The sequence below is a fragment of the Heterodontus francisci genome, chromosome 1 (genome assembly GCF_036365525.1).
Source record: "Heterodontus francisci isolate sHetFra1 chromosome 1, sHetFra1.hap1, whole genome shotgun sequence".
NCBI classification, from domain to species: Eukaryota; Metazoa; Chordata; class Chondrichthyes; order Heterodontiformes; family Heterodontidae; genus Heterodontus; species Heterodontus francisci.
The window spans coordinates 165,315,153-165,325,199 of record NC_090371.1 but is presented as its reverse complement, the minus strand read 5'-3'; the positions used below and the strand labels follow the sequence as shown (position 1 = coordinate 165,325,199).

The 10,047-nt window shown below is 49.8% G+C and overlaps 1 pseudogene; it reads left to right on the top strand.

Annotated features, from left to right (window-relative positions):
• Positions 1-3,350: 3,350 nt before the first annotated feature.
• Positions 3,351-3,459, top strand: LOC137377767 (U2 spliceosomal RNA; annotated as a pseudogene).
• The last annotated feature ends 6,588 nt before the right edge of the window (positions 3,460-10,047 follow it).

Here is a 10,047-nt window from a genome sequence, read left to right as displayed (position 1 = left end):
ACTGACGTGCTGGGCTCAACCATCACTGAGGATGGGGGATGTTCATGGAGTCTCTTCTCCCATTAGCTGTTTAACTTTACACCACCATTCGTGACTGGATGTGGCAGGACTGCAGAACTTGCTTTCGTCCGTTGGCTTTGGATCACTTACTTCTGTTGAGCATTCACGTAGTCCAGCATTGTAGCTTCACCAAGTTGGCACCTCATTTTTAAGTTTGCCTGATGTTGCCCCTGGCGTGGAGTATGCTCAGTGCTGCTTCTGATGGCCTGGCAGTCTCTCATGTTCTGTTAGGTCTTTTCCATTACATAGGGGCAGAATGTTCACAGGGAAGCTCGGTAACTCCCCCAAACAAACCCCTTTGGCATTGCAACGTTAAAAGAAAAAGTGAAGCTGAACTCAGACAATGAGCTAATACCATTCAATTCTCAAAACCTATTTCCCTGGCCATTTTTTCCAGGAAATCCACATTTTCCAGAGTTCAGAAAAAAGGATCAGAAACTCAATGCTGGTCTCCACGCCTTTAATTCAACCTCAGGATTTACCATTCCACTCAGCTCAGTACATACAACAGCAACTTATACTTATCTAGCACCTTCAAGGTAATGAAATGTCCCAAGACGCTTTACAGGACCATTATAAAACAAAGCATGACATTAAGCCACAAAAGGAGATATTAGGTCAGATGACCAAAAGCCTCCTTTCGTGCTGTAACCATTCAAGGAAAGCGAGGTGGAGAGGCAGCGAGGTATAAGAGGGAATTCCAGAGCTTGGAGCCTAGGCAACTGAAGGCATGGCCACCAATGCTGGATCGATTAAAATCAGGGATGCACAAAAGTCCAGAATTAGAGGAGTGAAGATATCTTGGAGGGTTGTGGAGCTGGAGGAGATTACAGAGATAGGGAGGGGTGAGGGCATGGAAGGATCTGAAAACAAGCATGAGAACTTTAAAATCAAGGCGTTGCTTGACCGGGAGCCAGTGAGCCAGTGTAGGTCAGCGAGCACAGGGGTGATAGGTGAACTGGACCTGGTGCGAGTTTAGACCACGGGCAGCAGAGTTTTGAATGATCTCAAGTTTATGGAGGGTAGAATGTTGGAGATCAGCTAGGAATGTTGGGAATAGTCAAGTCTAGAGGTAATGAAGGCATCAATGAGGATTTCAGCAGCAGATGAGCTGTGATAGGGGTGATGTTATAGAGGTGGAAATAGGCTGCTATAGTCTCTTCTCTTTGGCCTCCTTGTCTCGAGAGACAATGGGTAAGCACCTAGAGGTGGTCAGTGGTTTGTGAAACAGTGCCTGGAGTCGCTATAAAAGGCCAATTCTAGAGAGTGACAGACTCTTCCACAGGTGCTGCAGATAAAATTGGTTGTCAGAGCTGTTATAGTTGGCTCTCTCCTTGCACTTCTGTCTTTTTTCCTATTTACTACTAAGTCTCTTCGACTCGCCACTCTTCAGCCCCGCATTTATAGCTATCCACCAGCTCTGGCGATCACTGGCAACTGACTCCCACGACTTGTGGTCAATATCACAGGACTTCTTGTTACGTTTGCAGACGTCTTTAAAGCGGAGGCGTAGACGGCCGCTGGGTCTGATACCAGTGACGAGCTTGCTGTACAATGCATCCTTAGGGATCCTGCCATCTTCCATGAGGCTCACATGCCCAAGCCATCTCAAGCGCCGCTGGCTCAGTAGGGTGTATATGCTGGGGATGTTGGCTGCCTCAAGGAGTTCCGCGTTGAGATACGGTTCTGCCACCTGATGCCAAGGATTCAACAAAGGCAGCGAAGATGGAATGAGTTGAGACGTCGCTCTTGGCTGACACGTTGTCCAGGCCTCGCTGCCGTAGAGCAAGGTACTGAGAACACAGGCTTGATGCACTCGGACTTTTGTGTTCCGTGTCAGTGTGCCATTTTTCCACACCATCTTGGCCAGTCTGGACATAGCAGCAGACGTCTTTTCCATGCGCTTGTTGATTTCTGCATCGTGAGACAGGTTACTGGTGATAGTTGAGCCTATGTAGGTGAACTCTTGAACCACTTCCAGAGCGTGGTCGTCGATATTGATGGATGGAGCATTTCTGATGTCGTGTCCCATGATGTTCGTTTTCCTGAGGCTGATGGTTAGGCCAAATTCATTGCAGGCAGCTGCAATCCTGTCAATGAGTCTCTGCAGACACTCTTCTATGTGGGATATTAATGCAGCATCGTCAGCAAAGAGGAGTTCCCTGATGAGGGTTACACATGGGCAGGACCGGGACTGATGTCCTAGGGGGAGTATTTGCTAGAGCATGATTGGGGAGGATTTAAACTAAAATGGCAGGGGGATGGGAACCTTTGCAAGGTGTCAGAGGAGGTGGGGGGGTGGGGGGGGAAATCAAAGACAAGAACAAAAGACAGTAAGGGGAATAAGAAAATTGAAAGGCAGAGAAATCAAGGGCCAGGATCAAACAGGGCCACAGTGAAAAATAGTGGGAAGGGGACAAGTAATGTTAAAAAGACAAGCCTTAAGGCTTTGTGCCTAAACGAGCAGAGCATTCGCAATAAAGTGGATGAATTAATCACGCAAATAGATGTAAACGGGTATGATATAGTCGGGATTACGGAGATATGGCTGCAAGGTGGCCAGGGATGGGAAAGGAACATCCAGGGATATTAAGTATTTAGGAAGGACAGATGAAAAGCAAAAAGGTGGTGGAGTTGCATTGCTAGTTAAAGAGGAAATTAACGCAATAGTGAGGAAAGATATTAGCTCTGACGATGTGGAATCTGTATGGGTAGTGCTGAGAAACATTAAGGGGCAAAAAGCATGAGTGGGGGTGTATATAGACCCACAAACTGTAGTGGTGATTTTAGAAATGGCATTAAACAGGAAATTAGAGATGCATGCGATGAAGGAACATCTGTAATTATGGGTGATTTTAATCTGCATACACATTGGGCAAATCAAATTACTCACACTACCATAGAGGAGGAATTCTTGGAGTGTATACGGGATGGTTTTCTAGACCAATACGTTGAGGAACCAACTAGAGAACAGGCCATCCTAGACTGGATATAGTGTACTGAGAAAGGAATAATTAACAATCTAATGGTGCGAGACCCCTTGGGGACAAGCGACCATAATATGATAGAATTCTTCATCAAGATGGAGAGTGACGTAGTTGATTCTGAGACGAAGGTCCTGAATCTTAGTAAAGGAAACTACGAAGGTATGAGGCGTGAGTTGGCCATGACAGATTGGGAAACGTTACTTAAAAAGGGATGACGGTGGATAGGCAATGGAAAACATTTAAAGAGCACATGGATGAACTGCAACAATTATTTATCCTTGTCTGGCGTAAAAGTAAAAACTATAAGCTTCTCGGCCTTTTGGCTAAGATCAAGTGTAGTATCTGTTCTTATCAGTGCTTATTTGATTGAGAAGAGACCATGATCATTGCCTTTTGATCCTGGGGAAGCTTTGAGTAAAATGGCTATAACCAATTTTCGAGCTTCGGGCCAGGGAGTGCGCAACACCGTTCGGGTGGTCGTGAAGGACAAGGAAGGAGATGCACCGGTCGATCGCACCTTCTTCATCAAGAAAATTCTCTTCGATTGCTGCGGATTTCAAGCGACGGACGTCTTCTGCCTGCAGGATTTCCCCAGCAGTGGATACTTCGACGTGACGTTCCGGAACGTGGCGGGATGCATCAAGTTCCTGAAGGCGTTCAAGGAGAAAGGGGACCGGGCGCCACTGTCGATCCTCACAGCGGAGCCGCTCTTCACGCTTCCGTCACAACGGGACCGGGTGGTGACGATTCACCTCTACAACCCCCATGTTCCGGTGGTGGATGTACTCACCTTTCTCGCCAGGTACGTCGAGGTGGCCGGCAGCAGCACTGATGTCAAGGACCCCTTTGGGATCTGGACCAGCAAGCGGCAGGTCAAGGTGACCTTGAAGGTAGATCCCAGTGGAGCCATCATCCACCCTCCCTCCAGCTTCGCTATCGGGGGAAGTCGAGGCTTCTTGGTCTACGCTGGGCAGCCCAGAGTTTGCCGCACCTGTGGCAAATCTGGTCACATGGCAGCCAACTGCAGCACGGTTGTTTGCAAGAACTGCAAGGAGGAAGGCCATCAGACCAAGGACTGTAAGCAGACTAAGTGTTGCAACTTGTGCGGTGCGGCAGGCCATCTCTACAAGACCTGTCCCAAACGTTGTCTCAGCTATGCTCAGGCGGCAAGGTCCAAGGAATGGCCAGGCGAAGGTTCGACGAAGGCGTCCGCTGTTCGAAAGGAGACCAGCAACCTTCTCCGCAGTGAGGAACTTCAACCTGAGAAGGAAGGGGAGGCGGCTGAAACCAACGACCCAGCACCTACCCAGCGCCCGGAAACCCCTCCCCCACAGACAGAATCAATGGAGGAGGAGGCAGCAGATGGACAAACAGGTCAGTGGCAAGTGGTCCAGAGGAAAACCACAAAGAAAAAACATCCCAAAGCCACCACCCAAACCAGTGGCAAGAGGAGGCTCTCTTCTGAATCAGACTGCAACAACTCCTCTTCACTGGACGGGGAAATGCTGGAACGACAGCCCCTTCAAAAGAGGCGGCAGAACTCCGAGATGGATGATAAAGCATCCCAGCCCCCGGGCACTGGAAGCTGTGATGGGCCCAGCATGCCCCAACCCCAATGCCCCACACGTAACGAAGTGGCCAACGCATCTCAGTTCTGCGACACCGGGAGCAAAGACACGTCTGGCGCACCTGAGCTCCGGGAGACCGGGAGCTGTGATGTTTTCGAGGAGGAACAGATGGAAGCAGCTGAGGACAACCCAATCCTCTCTGCCTACAAGACCCCCCCGATGTCACCCGAGCGGCACAAACCCTGCATGAAAAATCAGGAGGGGTTTCTGAGCCCGACCAACGTGAAACTGCTTGCGCATACGATGGGTATGCAGGAACATCCCGAAGGGGAAGGACTGGGACTAGCGAGGACAAATGGTATGGGAAGCAACAACTAATTTTTAGTAAAAAATGGGTGTAAGAATTGCTTCCATTAATGTGCGTAGCATTAAATCTACTACGCGATGTGTTTCAACCTTGGATTACCTTGCCAAGGTCAAAGCTGACCTACTGTTTCTGCAGGAGTGTGCAATACCACACCTCAGCACCTACAGGCAGTGGTCGCGATGGTGGTCCCACGGGCCATCGATCTGGTCGGGGGGAAATGACTGCCGTTCCTCCGGCCTGGGTATTCTGCTGCGGGGAGGTAACTTCACCATCTCTGAAGTTAAGGAGGTGGTGGGCGGCCGCCTCCTCGTAGCAGACGTGATGTACAACAACACTCCGCTCCGGTTGATCAACGTGTACGCCCCGGTACAACGCAGCGAGCGGCTGACCGTCTTCCAGCAGCTCCCACTGCTGCTGGCGACGTCCAGGCCGGTCATCCTAGGCGGTGACTTCAACTGCATCATCGATGCGGCTGGACGATCCGGCAGTGACGACAGCAAACTGGACGCTACGTCCAGATTCCTCATAGAAACAGTTAAGGATGCCAAACTGCACGACGTCTTCAGCAAACCTGCAGACGGAAACCTGCAGACGGAGCGCAGCGCAGATACACATGGTCAAGATCGGACGGGTCTGCCCGTTCCAGGATTGACTTCCTGTTTGTTTCCCGTGCTGTCACGGTCGGATCCACCGACGTCAAGCCGGTGTTCTTCTCCGACCACTGCCTCTTACTGGCCGACTGTCACTTACAGGACGACCAGCGGGTTGGCAGAGGGACGTGGAAGCTCAATGCGACACTGCTGACCCCAGAGAACGTTGAGGAACTCAAAAGGGATTACAATGGTTGGAGGACCGTGAAACCCCTCTTTGAGTCTCCAGTTCACTGGTGGGAAGCGATTAAGGAGAACATCAAGAGGTTCTTCATCCACAAAGGTGTTCAGAAGGCGAGAGAGAGACAGAGGGAACTGTCCCGACTCCAGAAAATTATGCAAAATCTACTCCGGTTGCAGTCAATGGGGGTCGAGGTCAAGGAGGACCTCCAAGAGGTGAAGAGCCAGCAGGCCTCGCTCTTTGCCAAGGAGGCCTCCAAGATCATCTTCCGGTCCAGAGTCCGCTCCATCGAGCAGGATGAGACGTGCTCGCGTTACTTCTTCCAAAAGGTACACAGAGAGAGCTCTGTTATCAGCAGCCTGAAGGAAGAAGATGGCTCGGTAACGTCTTCGCAGTCCGACATACTAAGGATCAGCAAATCCTTTTATGCTGGGCTGTATGACGCGAAGCCCACAGACAGCAGAGCCTCCCAGTCCTTCCTGTCATCTATCACAGAGGTCTTAGATGACAGCAGGAGGGAGGGACTGGACAAGCCGCTAACTCTGGACGAGCTGACAAAGGCCGTCGAGTCTTTCGAGGCGAGTAAAACTCCCGGGAGTGACGGCTTACCGGTCGAGTTGTACTCGGCCCTGTGGGACTGGGTCGGCCCGGACCTGCTGGAAGTATACGAGAGTATGCTCCTGGCCGGTAGCATGTCAGAATCCATGAGAAAAGGCATCATCACCCTCATTTACAAGCAGAAGGGGGAGAGGGTAGAAATCAGAAATTGGCGGCCCATCTCACTGCTTAATGTTGATTACAAGATTCTGTCCAAAGTCATAGCCAGTCGAGTCAAGTCTGCTCTGGAGCTGGTGATTCACCCCGATCAGACCTGTACTGTACCCGGCAGGAAGATCTCTGATAGCCTCGCGCTACTCAGGGATACGATCGCCTACGTACGGGACAGGAGGGTGGACACCTGCCTCATCAGCCTGGACCAGGAGAAGGCTTTTGACAGGATATCGCACACCTACATGATGGACGTGCTTTCCAAAATGGGGTTTGGGGAGGGAATCTGCAATTGGATCCAACTGCTCTACACAAACATCAGTAGCGCAGTCTCAATCAACGGGTGGGAATCTGAAAGTTTCCCGATCAAATCTGGAGTCAGACAGGGCTGTCCTCTTTCCCCGGTCTTGTTTGTTTGCTGTATTGAACCCTTTGCTGAGTCTATTAGGAAGGATGCGAGCATAAGAGGGGTGACAATCCCAGGCAGCGGAGGCACTCAGGTCAAAACCTCCCTGTACATGGATGACGTCGCCGTCTTCTGCTCGGATCCGCTGTCCGTGCGCAGACTGATGAGCATCTGCGACCAGTTCGAACTGGCCTCGGGAGCCAAAGTTAACCACGGCAAGAGCGAGGCCATGTTCTTTGGCAACTGGGCTGACCGATCCTTTGTCCCCTTCACCGTCAGGTCAGATTACCTGAAGGTGCTGGGGATATGGTTCGGAAGTGCCGGGGCGTGCACCAAAACATGGGAGGAGCGAGTAGCCAAGGTACGACAAAAGTTGGGCATGTGGGGGCAGCGATCTCTCTCCATTGTGGGTAAGAACCTGGTCATCAGGTGCGAGGCGCTCACGTTGTTGCTCTACGTGGCGCAGGTCTGGCCCATACCCCACTCCTGCGCCGTGGCAGTCACCCGAGCCATTTTCCGCTTCGTCTGGGGATCTAAAATGGACCGGGTCCGGAGGGACACGATGTTCAAATCTCTGGACATGGGTGGGAAAAATGTACCCAACGTGGCCCTCATCCTGATGACCACCTTCGTGTGCGGCTGCATCAAGCTGTGTGTAGATCCCCAGTACGCAAACTCCAAGTGTCACTACGTGCTGAGGTTCTATCTGTCCCCGGTGTTGCGAAGGATGGGCCTGGTCACATTGCCGCGGAACGCTCCGTGCAGTTGGGACGTGCCGTACCACCTATCCTTCGTGGAGCAGTTTCTGCGGAAAAACACCTTTGACTACCGGTCCATCAGGCAGTGGTCTGCACGGAATGTCCTCAAGGCCCTACGGGAAAAGGAAACGGTGGATCCTGTCGGATGGTTCCCCGAGCAGACCGTCAAAGTCATTTGGCGGAATGCCTCATCACCAGAACTTTCAAACAAGCACCAAGACGTAGCTTGGCTGGTGGTGAGAAGGGCCCTCCCCGTCAGATCCTTCATGCACACCCGAAGTCTCGCCCCCTCCGCACAGTGCCCCCGCGTTGGCTGTGGTGGGGAAGAGACGGTCGCCCACCTCCTCCTGGAATGTGCCTTTGCAAAGCAGGTGTGGAAAGAGATGCAGTGGTTTTTGTCAAGGTTCATCCCAAGCAGCTCTGTAACACAGGAGTCTGTGCTCTACGGGCTGTTCCCAGGGACGCACACCGAGACAAACATCAACTGCTGCTGGAGGACTATCAATTCGGTGAAAGACGCCCTTTGGTCTGCCCGAAACTTGCTGGTCTTCCAGCGCAAAGAGTTGTCCACCACCGAATGTTGCAGACTGGCACATTCCAAGGTCCAGGACTACGTGCTGAGGGACGCACTAAAGCTTGGGGCAGCCGCAGCAAAGGCTCAATGGGGAAAGACCACAGTGTAAGGTTCCCCCACCAAGCTAGACTGAGGGGCTGGATCCATGGGAAACCCCTCGAACTGTATCGTTAATATTCTGAATTGCTGTAAATGTAAAACTGTAATTGACATGACAATTGTGAAACGGAAGGGTTGGGAAGAAACTCATGACAGTATTGAAGGAAACTGATCTCGCTTGCAATGTTTGTATTTTTTGGTGCTGTTTGGAAACTGTTTGGCAATGTAATTTTTACAGATTTTTATGAATAAAGTATATTTTGGAAATAAAAAAAAAAGTAAAAACTATAAAGGTAGCCAAACCATGGCTTACGAGGGAAATTAGAGATAACATTAGATCCAAGGAAGAGGCATATAAATTTGCCAGGAAAAACAACAGACCTGAGGATTGGGAGCAGTTTAGAATTCAGCAAAGGAGGACCAAGGGATTGATTAAGAAGGGGATAATGGAGTACGAGAGCAAGCTTGTGGGGAACATAAAAACTGACTTATAAAAGTTTCTATAGGTATGTGAAGAGAAAAAGATTGGTGAAGACAAATATAGGTCCCTTACAGTCAGAAACAGGGGAATTTATTATGGGGAACAAAGAAATGGCTGACCAACTAAATGCGTACTTTGGTTCTGTCTTCACAAAGGAGGACACAAATATCCTACCAGAAATGTTGGGGAACACAGGGCTTAGTGAGAGAGAGGAACTGAAGGAAATTAGTATTAGTAGAAAATGATGTTGGAAAAATTGATGGGATTGAAGACTGATAAATCCCCAGGGCCTGATGATATGCATCCCAGAGTACTTAAGGAAGTGGCCCTAGAAATAGTGGATGCATTGGTGGTCATCTTCCAAGATTCTATAGACTCTGAAACAGTTCCTACAGATTGGAGGGTAGCTAATGTAACCCCACTATTTAAAAAGGGAGGTAGAGAGAAAGCAGGGAATTATAGACCAGTCAGCCTGACGTCAGTCAGGAAAATTCTAGAGTCCATTATCAAAGATTTTATCATAGAGCACTGAGAGAACAGTGGCAGAATCGGACAGAGTTAGCATGGATTTACGAAAGAGAAATCATGCTCGACAAATCTACTAGAATTCTTTGAGGGTGTAACTAGTAGAGTTGATGAGGGGGAGCCAGTGGATGTGGTTTATTTAGACTTTCAGAAGGCTTTTGACAAAGTCCCACATAAGAGATTAGCATGTAAAATTAAAGTGCATGGGATTGGGGGTAGTGTATTGCGATGGATAGAAAATTGGTTGGCAGACAGGAAACAAAATAAGGATAAATGGGTCTTTTTCTGAATGGCAGGCAGTGACTAGTGGGGGACTGCAGGGATCGATGTTAGGACCCCAGCTAGTCACAATATACATGAATGATTTAGATGAGGGAACTAAATGTACTATCTCCAAATTAGCAGATGACAAAACTGGGTGGGAGGGCGAGTTGTGAGGAGGATGCAGAGAGGCTTCAGGTTGTATTGGACAAGTTGAGTGAGTGGGCTAATGCATGGCAGATGCAGTATAATGTGGATAAATGTGAGGTTATCCACTTTGGTAGCAAAAACAGGAAGGCAGATTATTATATGAATGGCTATAAACCGAGACGGGAATATGCACCAAGACCTGGGTGTTCTCA